The sequence below is a fragment of the Podarcis gaigeae genome (assembly GCF_964106915.1).
Source record: "Podarcis gaigeae genome assembly, chromosome: 10".
Lineage (NCBI taxonomy): Eukaryota > Metazoa > Chordata > Lepidosauria > Squamata > Lacertidae > Podarcis > Podarcis gaigeae.
Genome location: NC_139686.1, coordinates 15,780,311 through 15,792,527, shown reverse-complemented (window position 1 = coordinate 15,792,527; position 12,217 = coordinate 15,780,311). Strand labels below are relative to the sequence as shown.

The 12,217-nt window shown below is 43.6% G+C and overlaps 1 long non-coding RNA gene across 1 annotated transcript in view; it reads right to left on the bottom strand.

Moving 5' to 3' along the window:
• LOC310826361 overlaps positions 1 to 12,217 on the bottom strand; it is a 683,860-nt gene that overhangs the window by 225,919 nt on the left and 445,724 nt on the right. The window contains exon 2 of the long non-coding RNA XR_014555789.1: positions 11,114 to 11,206. This is a non-coding gene — a long non-coding RNA (uncharacterized lncRNA). The remainder of the gene's footprint in view (positions 1 to 11,113; positions 11,207 to 12,217) is intronic.

Below are 12,217 nucleotides of genomic sequence, written 5' to 3'. Positions count from 1 at the left end.
AGAACCATATTATCAAGAGACACCTTTGAACTGATCTGTCCTGAAGAATAACCTCCAGGAAGCTAAGCAGCGTAAAACAGAGGTGGGGGGCAGAGAGAGGAGAGAGAGCGAGCGAGCGAGCGAGAGAACACCCAACTTTTTCATGTTTGCTGGGCACGCAGTACATCTCTGACTTCTGAAACATTTCCCCCCCAATTATTTTTGTAAAGTATTGATTGCAATTTAATTTTGCAGTCCCAACATGAGAAGCGCTTCCAGCCGAGGTGTCTCACAGGAGATTGTAATCAGGGTCTAGCCTGAAGGTGAAGCACGAACGCAGTGTGTGTGTGTGTGTGTGTGTGTGTGTGTGTGTACATATATATTTATCCCTCTATTCCTCCACTCTCCATCAGTACCGCGATTGGAGCAGAGGGCATTCTCAAGCAGATTAATTTTTGACGATGGGATCGATGGAAGATGCTCCCCCCCCCTTCCCCTACCTCCTGACATTGAGCCATCTAATTTGCTGTTTATCTTTGGCTTATTGAGTTTTGAGCATTGTTAAATCATACCTTTCAGCTGTTTAATTTTGGAGGTGAATTCTGCTCTCCCTTCCTGTGCCTCGGCATAACTCTTGCCCCCCCCCCACCGCTAAAAATGAACAGGGTGATGGGCTTCCTCCCGGCCCCCACTACTCTCTTCTGACACCAGGTTACTGCTTCTGAGTCTGTTAAGCGCTGCAAGGTAGCATTATAGCACTTTCTGGCCTCTTTTTCTGTGCTTTTGGCCATAGATCAGATCATCTCTAGGGAAATCACGACTTGCCATTATTATTATCCCGAGCACCTTCATCTATTCTCCCTTGTTTCCTGACTCCATCGCTTGATGAACTGCCTAGAAGTGACGACACCTTTAACTTTAGGGGCTTGCCATTAACCCTTTCAGGGCCGCAAGGCTCCCTCTCCTCCTCCTCCTCCTCTTCTCTTTGATAACTCATTGGCTACGTGTCTGGCTTTCAAAGCTGCTTCTTCTTCTTTTTAAACGCAGTCCTCAGCGATAGAATGCAGCATTGCCTCCGTGAGCTGTGCAAACAGCACATTTTAAATAAGAGCAATACAAGACAGACACATGGAAGTAGGCATGAACCAGACGTCCTAACTGCAAAAGTCCATGGCTTGAATTACGAATGGCGTTCCCCGGCCCTGCCTGTGCAAAGTGATTATTTTTTGGAAACAATTTTTATTGTTATTTATCTGAAGGGTTTCTCTCCCCCTCCCCCCCCCCAGTTACAAAAAAAGCAATGCACTAACCGGCATGCCATTAACCAACATTACATTCTACATTCATTTCAAACATAACCACCAATTTTCACTTCTATATTCTGTTTCTGGAGTCACAAGAGATCAAATATACTGAAATTATAACATAAAATCTCCCTCTCTCTCTTTACACAGACACACACACGGGGGGGGGGGGGGGGGCTGAATTTAGCAGGCCTTTTATATATCCTTTTTTATAGTCAATAAGAAATGAGTAACATTTCCCCCGTAAATCATCTTTGAAATGAGGGTGCAAAGCAGCCCTAATTTACATAGATATTTTGTCCATTATAAGCAATCCCCATATTTTGTCAAACCACCCTTTGATAGGTGGTGCCTGGGGGCATTTCTACTGCGAAGCCTGTTGAAATTTGGCCGCTTTTAACAAAAGGCCTATTAATTCACATTGTGTACCAGGAATACTGTGTTTCTCTAAGTAACCCAACAGAATGGCTAAGTGGGTTCAAGGGGATTGTAAACCCTGTAATGGACTTTATATAGCTAATGATCCAATCCAGCAAAAGAATTAATTGCAAGATGGGGAATTAAGTGCAATGTAGACATCGTAGGCTGTGCAGTGTTCACATCGTAGGCTGTGTGGTTGTAGATGAACCTTCCCGTTTTTCCGGATTGGAATGGGCACCACATGGCAGGTGTGGTGAACCTTTGACCCTCCAGATTTGCTAAACTACAACTCCCATCATCCCTAATAAGGAAGACCAATGGACAGGGATGATGGGAGATGCAGTTCAGCAACATCCAGAAAGCCAGAATTTCCCCACACCCTGAAGCACTGGGTCATTTTTTATTGCTGTGTGCACACTTCTAGCCAGTGGTGTCATCAGGACAGGGCTTTGGGAAATGGAAATCTGGGGCCCCCAAATGCTGCAAGCCTGGCTTACCACATTTTGAAGGTCCTCAAGGTGCCACACAAGTTTCTATTCCCCCAAATTTATCTTCACAACAACTGTGTGAAGCAGGTGAGCTGAGAGACAGTGACATGGCCAAGTTCAACGGCTGAATGAGGATTTGAAATCTGGTCTCCCAGAACCTAGTCCAATGAGGGAATAATTTATTTAACCTCAGCTTAGAACTGAGATGGTGTAACAGGCTAGATGTTACTGGACCTCAGGGTCCCATCTGCACTATTTGATTTAAAGCAGTATCATACCACTTCAAATCAACATGGTTTCTTCCAGAGACTTCTGGGGACTGTAGTTTGTTAAGTATTGTTAGGAGGCTGTCAGATGGCAATGGTGGTTGCTCGTGAGGACTCCGACCTGTCTTTTACAGGTTTTATTTTGGTGCAAAACTATTTACAGTGCAGAACCACAAGTTCATGACTGCCTCAATCGCTAGCAGAATCCGGGAGTGGTTGTTTCCGGGTCCTCCCCCAACATAAGAGCTTTATTATTATTATTATTTACTTTTTATTGAAATTTTCCACAGAAAACAAAAGGCATATAGCAAAATAAAAAGAAGAAAGAAAAAAGACAAACAAAAAAGGAAAAATAAACACTCTTATCAATCAATGTTAAGTATCATCCACTTATTTACATTGCATTAACACACATCTTGACCTCCCTCCTATCCTGCTACGGTTTTCTTACATTTTTTCTTCTCCTGAAGTTTCTATGTCTGAAATTTACACATAACAAGGTTTATGTTAGACCTACTGTAGTTTTTAATATGCTACAATTACTTTCAATATACGTCACAAATTTACTCCACTCTTCAATAAACTTTGTTTCTTTTTGATATCTGATTTTGTTTGTCATTCTTGCAAATTCTGCATATTCAAATAATTTTGTTTGCCAATCCGTGATCGTGGGAATCTCGACTGATTTCCATTTTTGAGCTATCAATATCCTAGCTGCCGTTGTCGCGTACTGAAATAAATTCTGGTCTTTTCTTTTAATTTCATCCCCAATTATTCCTAAGAGTAATGCCTCTGGTTTTTTTAAGAAGGTGTACCTAAAGATTTTTTTAAAATTCATTATATATGAGCTCCCAATTTTTTTTAATTTTGTCACACGCCCACCACATGTGGTAAAAATCCCCCTCCTTCTGCTTACATCTCCAGCACACTTTATTTCCACTTTTATACATTTTATCCAATTTTACCGGTGTGATGTACCAACGATACATCATTTTCTCTAAATTTTCCCTTAGTGTGACACACGCTGTAAATTTCATTCCTCTATTCCATAACCTCTCATAAGAGCAACATAAGAGCTTAGTCACCCCCAGCCTTTTCCTTCCTTATTTGCATTTTACACCTGGGCACAAGGTGGGCGACGGAAGAGGCCTGCTTCCTTCCTGGCCGGCTTGGCCAGGAGCGATGCTGAGGCTCCCAGCAGTATCCTCTGGTCCTTTCCCCTCTTCTCCACTGGAGGTGTGGCTTTCCCCACCGCAGGAAGAGGAACTGCTTCTCAAGATTTTCGGAGGTTCCTTGTATCCCAACTGCCCCTCTGCCTCCCTTCCCTGTTCCGATGGCAGTCCCCTTACAGAGGCCCTCTCTTCTTCTTACAGACCTACAGTTCTCAGTGTGGTTCAGCAATCAATCCCTCTTCCTGGGGAACTCTGGGAACTATAGCTCAGTGAAAGGAATAGGGATCTCCTACCAATTTTCTCTTCTCTCTCTCTCTCTCTCTCTCTCTCTCTCTCTCTCTCTCTCATTTTTATCGGTTTTACATTTTACATCATATAACCACATCATTGTTATCTGCTTTACTTTTTCGCTCTATTAGAGCTCATCACCTTCCCTCCCTCCCACCACATGGTTTTCCAAGTTAATATTTATATCTTAGCATTTGTACCTTTTTCAATCCATCTTTCAGACATTACAACGATCTCTTATTTTAGTAATTATGAATAGATTAATACTGTTTTCTTTACAAATCTTCCAGCAACCCTGCTAGTGATGTTAATTGCTTACAATAGTCCTTCAAATAATGCCAAAATTTATTCCAGTCTTTTTGAAATGCTTGATCACGCTGGTTTTGGATTTTTCCAGTCAGCCTTGCCAGCTCCACAAAGTCCATCATCTTCACCTGCCACTCTGCCTTTGTTGGTACCTCTTCCTGCTTCCATTTTTGGGCTAAAAGAATTCTTACCGCAGTTGTTGCATTCAGAAACAATTTTTTTATCTCCCCTTGGTATCTCTTCCCTCACTATACCCAGTAAAATAGCTTCTGGTTTTTTAAAACAAAGGTGTAATTAAACATTTTCTTTAATTCATTATATATCATTTCCCAGTAAGCTTTTACTTCCTTACAACTCCACCACATATGACAGAAGATACCTTCCTTTTCCTTACATTTCCAACATTCCTTATTTTTTGTCCTGTAAATTTTAGCAAGTTTAAGGTAAAGGGAACCCTGACCATTAGGTCCAGTCATGACCGACTCTGGGGTTGCGTGCTCATCTCGCTCTATAGGCCGGGGGAGCCAGCATTTGTCTGCAGACAGCTTCCGGGTCATGTGGCCAGCATGACTAAGCCACTTATGGCGAACCAGAGCAGCACACGGAAACGCTGTTTACTTTCCCGCCGCAGCGGTCCCTATTTATTTACTTGCACATGACATACTTTCAAACTGCTAAGTTTGCAGGAGCAGGGACCGAGCAACGGGAGCTCACCCTGTCACGGGGATTCGAACCGCCAACCTTCTGATCGGCAAATCCTAGGCTCTGTGGTTTAACCCACAGTGCCACCCGCGTCCCATTTTAGCAAGTTTAGTTGGAGTTAAATACCACCTGTACAACATTTTCATCACATTCTCTTTCAATACACTGCAAGCAGTGAAATTTATACCTTCATTCCATAACTTTCCACAAGATTCTAGTTGAATATTATAACCAAAATCTTTAGCTCATTGCATTGTTTCTACTTTAACCTCTCCCTCTCCTACCAATTCTCAGCACCCTCAACAAACTATGTTTACAAGGATTCTTTGGGGAAAACCATGACTGCTTAAAATGTATCAAAGTGCTTTAAATGTACAGTGTGGATAGATCTCACTACCCCCAATAATTGGCTGTGCAGTTTGGCGCTTCCAGAGGTTCCCTACCCCTGACTTAGAGCTTGTTATATTATGACACCATTTTTGAACGTTCAGTCCTCTTTTTTCCTGGGCTGATTCTGATGTAGCCATCCCCTGCTCTCTGAAACATTCCCATTGGCGATCCCTAATTTAGCTGTGGTCTTGCGCCTTAACTTTTGTGTTAAAACAAACCCATCCCTGGTCACTTCTGCATTCTGTAGAAGACCAGAATGTTCTTGACACTTGATAAATATTAAACAGTTGTAGTATTCATAGGGGGAAAGCAGGGGAGGTGAAGTCCCTCGTTTTCACACACACACACAAAAGAGATTCACTGATTTTCTCTAATTGGCAGCTTCAGCCACCTGAATGAGGTGGAATCATAACTCTGTGAAAAGTGGATGGCCTTGTGGAGGCAATTGTTTAAATATGGAAAGTCCTGGCCATTAATTCATGAGTAAGGCAGCAGAGAGAGAAGCATATCACCATGTTCTGAGGCTCATTGCCTCGGGGCCAGCAGAAGCAAATGTGTCTTTCGGCTGCCAGAGAGCAAAATGAGGGCGCAGTAGCTGGATCAGGCATGCTGTGGGGTGAATCTAAATCCTATTTGCACTAATAAATCTAAATTCCATTTAAAGCACGGTTGACCGTAGGATGTGTTCCTGACCCCCAGCATAGCCTAAGATCTAACTGATCCTAACTGTCCCGTGGCCAGAATTTGGGCCTTGAGGACATCAATGACATCCATTAATATCAAGGAAACCGAGGTGAAGATTCACTCTCTTTAAGAGAAAGAGTGGAAAACTGAAACGAAGAGATCAAAAAGGGCAGCTGAAAGTTCCTAATAATCTTCAAAGGCAGCCATACACAGAGCACATTGCAATAGCGTTGCCTGGATATAAACACAACATGGATAATGGCATACTCTCCAGCATTTCTCCAATGAAAATAGGGATGTCCTGTTCAATTATTATTATTATTATTATTATTATTATTATTATTATTATTATTATTATTTATACCCCACCCATCTGACTGGGTTGCTTCGGCCACTCTGGGCAGCTTCCAACATGTATAAAAACATAATAAAACATCAAACATTAAAAAACTACCCTAGACAGGGCTGCCTTCAGATTCCTTCTAAAGGTTGTATAGTTACTTATTTCCTTGACTCGGGGGTTGCATAACTCCATACCTGTCAACATTTCTCCAATGAAAATAGGGATGTCCTAAGGAAAAGCAGGACATTCTGGGATCAAATCAGAAACCAGTAAATCTGGGACTGTCCCTGGAAAATAGGGACCCCTGGAGGGTCTGCCATGGTTGATAACTGCTGACATATCTTACAGAGAGTATTAGCTAGCATAGAGGCAAATGCCTCTGTTTGACTAAGCCGCAACCACCTGCCCTGTACCTGACCTCATTGATCAACTGATCATCTAGGTTTGCAAAGAAAGCATGGTGCAATGGACTTTGCAAGACCCAATGGTAGCCAATTTCCTTCTTCTCTCTAAGCACTAGAGCTCAGGGACAGACAATGAAGCTGAATGTGGAGGATTCAAGACCGACAAAGGAAAGTACAGTGGTACTTCGGGTTACAGATGCTTCAGGTTACAGATGCTTCAGGTTACAGACTCTGCTCACCCAGAAATAGTACCTCAGGTTAAGAACTTTGCTTCAGAATGAGAACAGAAATTGCGTGGCGGTAGCGGGAGGCCCCATTAGCTAAAGTGGTACCTCAGGTTAAAAACAGTTTCAGGTTAAGAACGGACCTCCAGAACGAATTATGTTCTTAACCTGAGGTACCACTGTACTACTTCACGCAGCACATGGCTGTGAAATACATTCCAACAAGAGGCAGTGATGGACACCAGTTTGGATGAGGATTATAGAAATTCGTTGAGGAGAAGGCTATTGGTGGCTACTAACCTGGTGGTGAGGGACGCAGGTGGCACTGTGGGTTAAACCACAGAGCCTAGGACTTGCCGATCAGAAGGCCAGCGGTTCAAATCCTTGTGACGGGGTGAGCTCCCATTGCTTGGTCCCTGCTCCTGCCAACCTAGCAGTTCAAAAGCACATCAAAGTGCAAGTAGATAAATAGGGACTGCTCCAGTGGGAAGGTAAACGGCGTTTCCGTGTGATGCTCTGGTTCTCCAGAAGTAGCTTAGTCATGCTGGTCACATGACCCGGAAGCTGTACGCCGGCTCCCTCGGCCAATAAAGCAAAAGGAGCGCCGCAACCCCAGAGTCGGCCACGACTGGACCTAAGTCAGGGGTCCCTTTAACTTTACCTTTACCCTGGTGGTTATGTTCTGCCTCCACAGTTGGAACTGATATGCTTCTGAATGCCTGGTGCTGGGAACCAGAGGGATGGGAAGTGCTTTTGTGCTCAAATCCTGCTCAGATCCAGCCACCGGTATCTCGCTGGTGACTATGAGAGCAGGATTCTGAGCCAGATGGGCAGTTGGTTCCTATGTTCCTAAAAGCATCTGGCTCTATAGTGGTTAAGTGGATGCTGTACTAGATGGAACCTTGGTCTGATTGAGCAGAGTTCTCATTGTGTTCTTAATGTTTAAATATCAAAATTGCAGGTGTCAGACACCTATATTAACTTAAACATGAATAATAAAGGTCAGTGCGGCACCATGGTGCAGGTATAGGAAATTCAAAAACCCAAGTGTAAGTGTTTCTCTCTCAAAAGGAACTGTAGAGTAGAGTCCTTGGTTTGCAAATTAATACTTGCATTGTTGCTGTCTGCTTTCCCAGTCTGGCTATTGTATTTGCTCCTGAAGTGCATTCATTCTGTTTGCACTCAAATATTTTTGCTCGGCTATTCGGTGATCAGATGAACTGTACAGATTCTACCAAGCCTCATGCTGGAATACAAATTGGTTGTGGGTTTTAGATGAAAGCGTAAATGAACTACACTGAATCACAATGCCAGCTGGATTGCGGCGAACTGGCATCTTCCGTAAAACATACTTTTCTAATTTCTTCTGATTTCTTCTCCCCCTCTTCCCATTTCTGTAGGAAAACCTCACACAAACCTTTATCTAAGTTTGCATATTACATTATGTGGAGACACGCTGACAAGAGTGTGTTTGGACTTAGCATGCCCCGCTTTTCAGACAACAGAATTCTTTTTAATTAAAACCATTTTTTTTTTGTTAAAAAAAATCAGTATGTGTAATTGCTAACACCTGCTATGTGTTACTAACAGATGTTTCTTACTTACCTAAGGGAACTGTTATAATTACACTATAAGCTTTGTGGAATGGCATTTAACCAAGGTAGTGTAGGAACTTCAGGTGGTGACTTTGTGTTCTTTTATTAGGATTTTCTCTCGGGGGTTGAAGGGAGAAAACGTGAGGTAACAAGGAGCTTTGCAAAAAATCTGTTCCTAGCCACCATATTTTGCAATCTGTGGCTGTAGAATCTGCTGCCAAACAGATACTGACTGCAGTGGGTTTTCTAGCAATGACAAGCGATCTGGAAACACCTCGTTATTTTAATAATAATAATAATAATGTGACCCTGCATCAAGAGATACAGACAATTTTAGACCCTAGACATAATGGTTTTACTGGGCATGCCCTCTTTTAGAGGGTTTGTATATTATGTTGTTGTGTAGGGCAAAGCAGATGCTCTAGCACTGTGATATAGTCCTTACCTTACTCATTGTCTTCAATCCAACCCTGAAAGACAGGAGCAAGCTGGCAGTAAATTACACTTAAGTTGGACTTAACTCTTTCTTAGCCAGAACAGGAGTGCCAGGCCTAATGAGCACAGCAACTCGTCTCTGGCAGGTATTGTTCTCATGAAGAAGTTTCTGAGCCTGAAGGTCCCCACTCCCTCACAGCTACCTAAGTCCCCTCCTCTCCAGAGTTTTCCCCAAGCATTCTGAGACTATGCCTACATGAAGCTTCTCCTCCACCCTCTTCACACCTCTCCTGGTTCTGGGAGACCAGGTGGGAGGGGAGCTTGTTGTAGCAGGAGGGGAAGACCCCCATGTTTCTTCACCAGCCTCTGCGTCCAACCAGTCCATAACACAAGCCAGGATCCAAAGGTGCCCATGGACATAAACAAGTCTTTCTACGTATGCAAATATGACTTCTCTGGTTTCAAACAGCAAATTATTGCAGCGGAGGCCACTCCCATAGTTCTCCTGGATTTCAGGAGTGGCTTTTTGGGTGTCACTGGAGTGGGTGAGACTACAGACAGAAGTTCCTGCTGCAGACCAGGACCCAGATTTTTCAGTGTTTTTGATTTTAAAAAAACAACAAAAAGAAAATCCTCTCTTGCCCTTCTTACATCTTTAGATATAAGAAGGAAAAATGCAGGCAACAGTCTATCGAAATGTAAAGCAGGATGTGCTCAAAGCCTGGGATGGCTGCCAATTTCACTTGGCTCTCCTCTTCTACTTTATTAAAATTACCTTTGTTTTAGTTTCTGATATTTTGCATTGACAACAGCCCCACAGAGTATTCTCAGGCTCCCCACAACACAAAATGTGGGCTTGGTGGGCAGGCTGTTCTTACCGCAAAAACTCTGTGAACCCTGTGACTTAATGAGTCATTTTTGAATGTTGTTTCAAAGGATTACATCTTGACTTTCTTTGGCTAGAGAATTCAAGGCTGATGGCTAGGGTTTATCAACAGCTAGCAAGGCCTCGGGACGCGGGTGGCGCTGTGGGTTAAACCACAGAGCCTAGGACTTGCCGATCAGAAGGTCGGCGGATGGGGTGAGCTCCCATTGCTCGGTCCATGCTCCTGCCAACCTAGCAGTTCAAAAGCACGTCAAAAGTGCAAGTAGATAAATAGGTATCGCTTTGGCAGGAAGGTAAACGGCATTTCCGTGTGCTGCTCTGGTTCGCCAGAAGCAGCTTAGTCATGCTGGCCACATGACCCGGAAGTTGTACACCGGCTCCCTCGGCCAATAAAGCGAGATGAGCGCCGCAACCCCAGAGTCGGCCACGACTGGACCTAATGGTCAGGGGTCCCTTTACCTTTACCTAGCAAGGCCTCAGCTGGCTTTCATCTTGACTCCTCTTAAAGTGCTAGGTCACCAGATCTAGCCACCCTTTCAATTTGCCAAAGTGCCCCCAACCTGGCATAGCTTTGTGGTCTGGGACACTGCACAGAACTGAAAGTGTGGCTGATTGCTGCGCTAGAAAATCAGCGAGATTAACAATGTGTCCCAAAAGGAAGAACACTGGGAAATATTATCATTATCATTATTATTAATTTGTACCCCATCTGAAGTGTAGGTGGGTTCCCACAAGGCAAGACACAGTGATAACAGCAAGAACCTTTATTGAACTAACAGAACTCGACAACAGGGGCAAAGCAACTGCTTATATACATTTCTGAAGGCCTGGGACACTCCCACTCCCAGCGTGATTGGCTGTCTAAACTTCCAAGCTGCGAATCGTGACTCAGAGTTTAAGGGCCAATGCCAGAGTCCCAAATCCTGGAATGTTGTGTGATTGGATATCACGTATCAAATCAGAACACAGGGGCTCAGAACCCTTAGTCCAGACTCAAGCTCAGGCAATCGCAGATCACTGAATACATAACACCATCCTTCCTCCTAATGAAGCCCAGGGTGACAAACACAAAAGCCATTGTGGATTTATGGACTTTGGGGTCTTGTGTGCAGCCCTTTTTTTTTTGGGGGGGGTGCTATTCAGTTACCTAAATAAATGTGGTTATGATTCTAAATGTATCAGAATAAGTTACTTAATAATATGGGCTATCTTATATTACAGTGGTACCTTGGGTTAAGAAATTAATTCGTTCCGGAGGTCTGTTCTTAACCTGAAACTGTTCTTAACCTGAAGCACCACTTTAGCTAATGGGGCCTCCTGCTGCCGCCGCGCCACCGGAGCATGTTTTCTGTTCTCATCCTGAAGCAAAGTTCTTAACCCGAGGTAAGAACTCCGATCTGGTGGAACACTCTGTCACAAGAGACTAGGGCCTTGCGAGACTTGACATCTTTCCGCAGGGCCTGCAAGACAGAGCTGTTCCACCAGGCCTTTGGCCAAGGCACAGCCTGACTCCCTCCTTCGGCAATCTTCGCGGAGCTCTGGCCCAATGGTTGCCATTGGTTTGATTTGAATTAATTTTATAATGAATGATTTTAGAGTGTTGTGTTGTACTGTTGTACTGTTTTATTGTTGTTAGCCGCCCTGAGCCCTATTATTATTATTATTATTATTACTATTTATGGGTTAGCAGAGTCTGTAACCTGAAGTGTATGTAACCTGAAGCATATGTAACCCGAGGTACCACTGTACTAAAGAGTACTTTAACATTATAGAAAGCATAGCTGTCAACTTTTCCCTTTTTAAAAAGGGAAATTCCCTTATTCCGAATAGGATTCCTTGCAAGAAAAGGGAAAAGTTGACAGCTATGATAGAATGAAAGCCGCTCTCTTCATTCAAAAGTGAATTTTATTTGAAGGAATGAAATGCAAAACTGAAGATATTTTGTAAAGTCTTCTCAGAAGCTAAATGCTCATGAGATACAGAACGAAAGTAACGTTCAACTGTTTTAAGCGTGCAGGTAATAGTCTACCAAGTCAAAGCTTGGCAAAGCCTAAGAGCTTTTAAACTGAGACATGATTCAGAGTTATGAGCCTGTAGACCACAGAGCCTAGGACTTGCCGATCAGAAGGTCGACGGTTCGAATCCCCACGACAGGGTGAGCTCCTGTTGCTTGGTCCCTGCTCCTGCCAACCTAGCAGTTCAAAAGCACATCAAAGTGCAAGTAGATAAATAGGTACTGCTCCAGTGGGAAGGTAAACGGCATTTCCATGTGCTGCTCTGGTTCGCCAGGAGAGGCTTAGTCATGCTGGCCACATGACCCGGAAGCTGTAC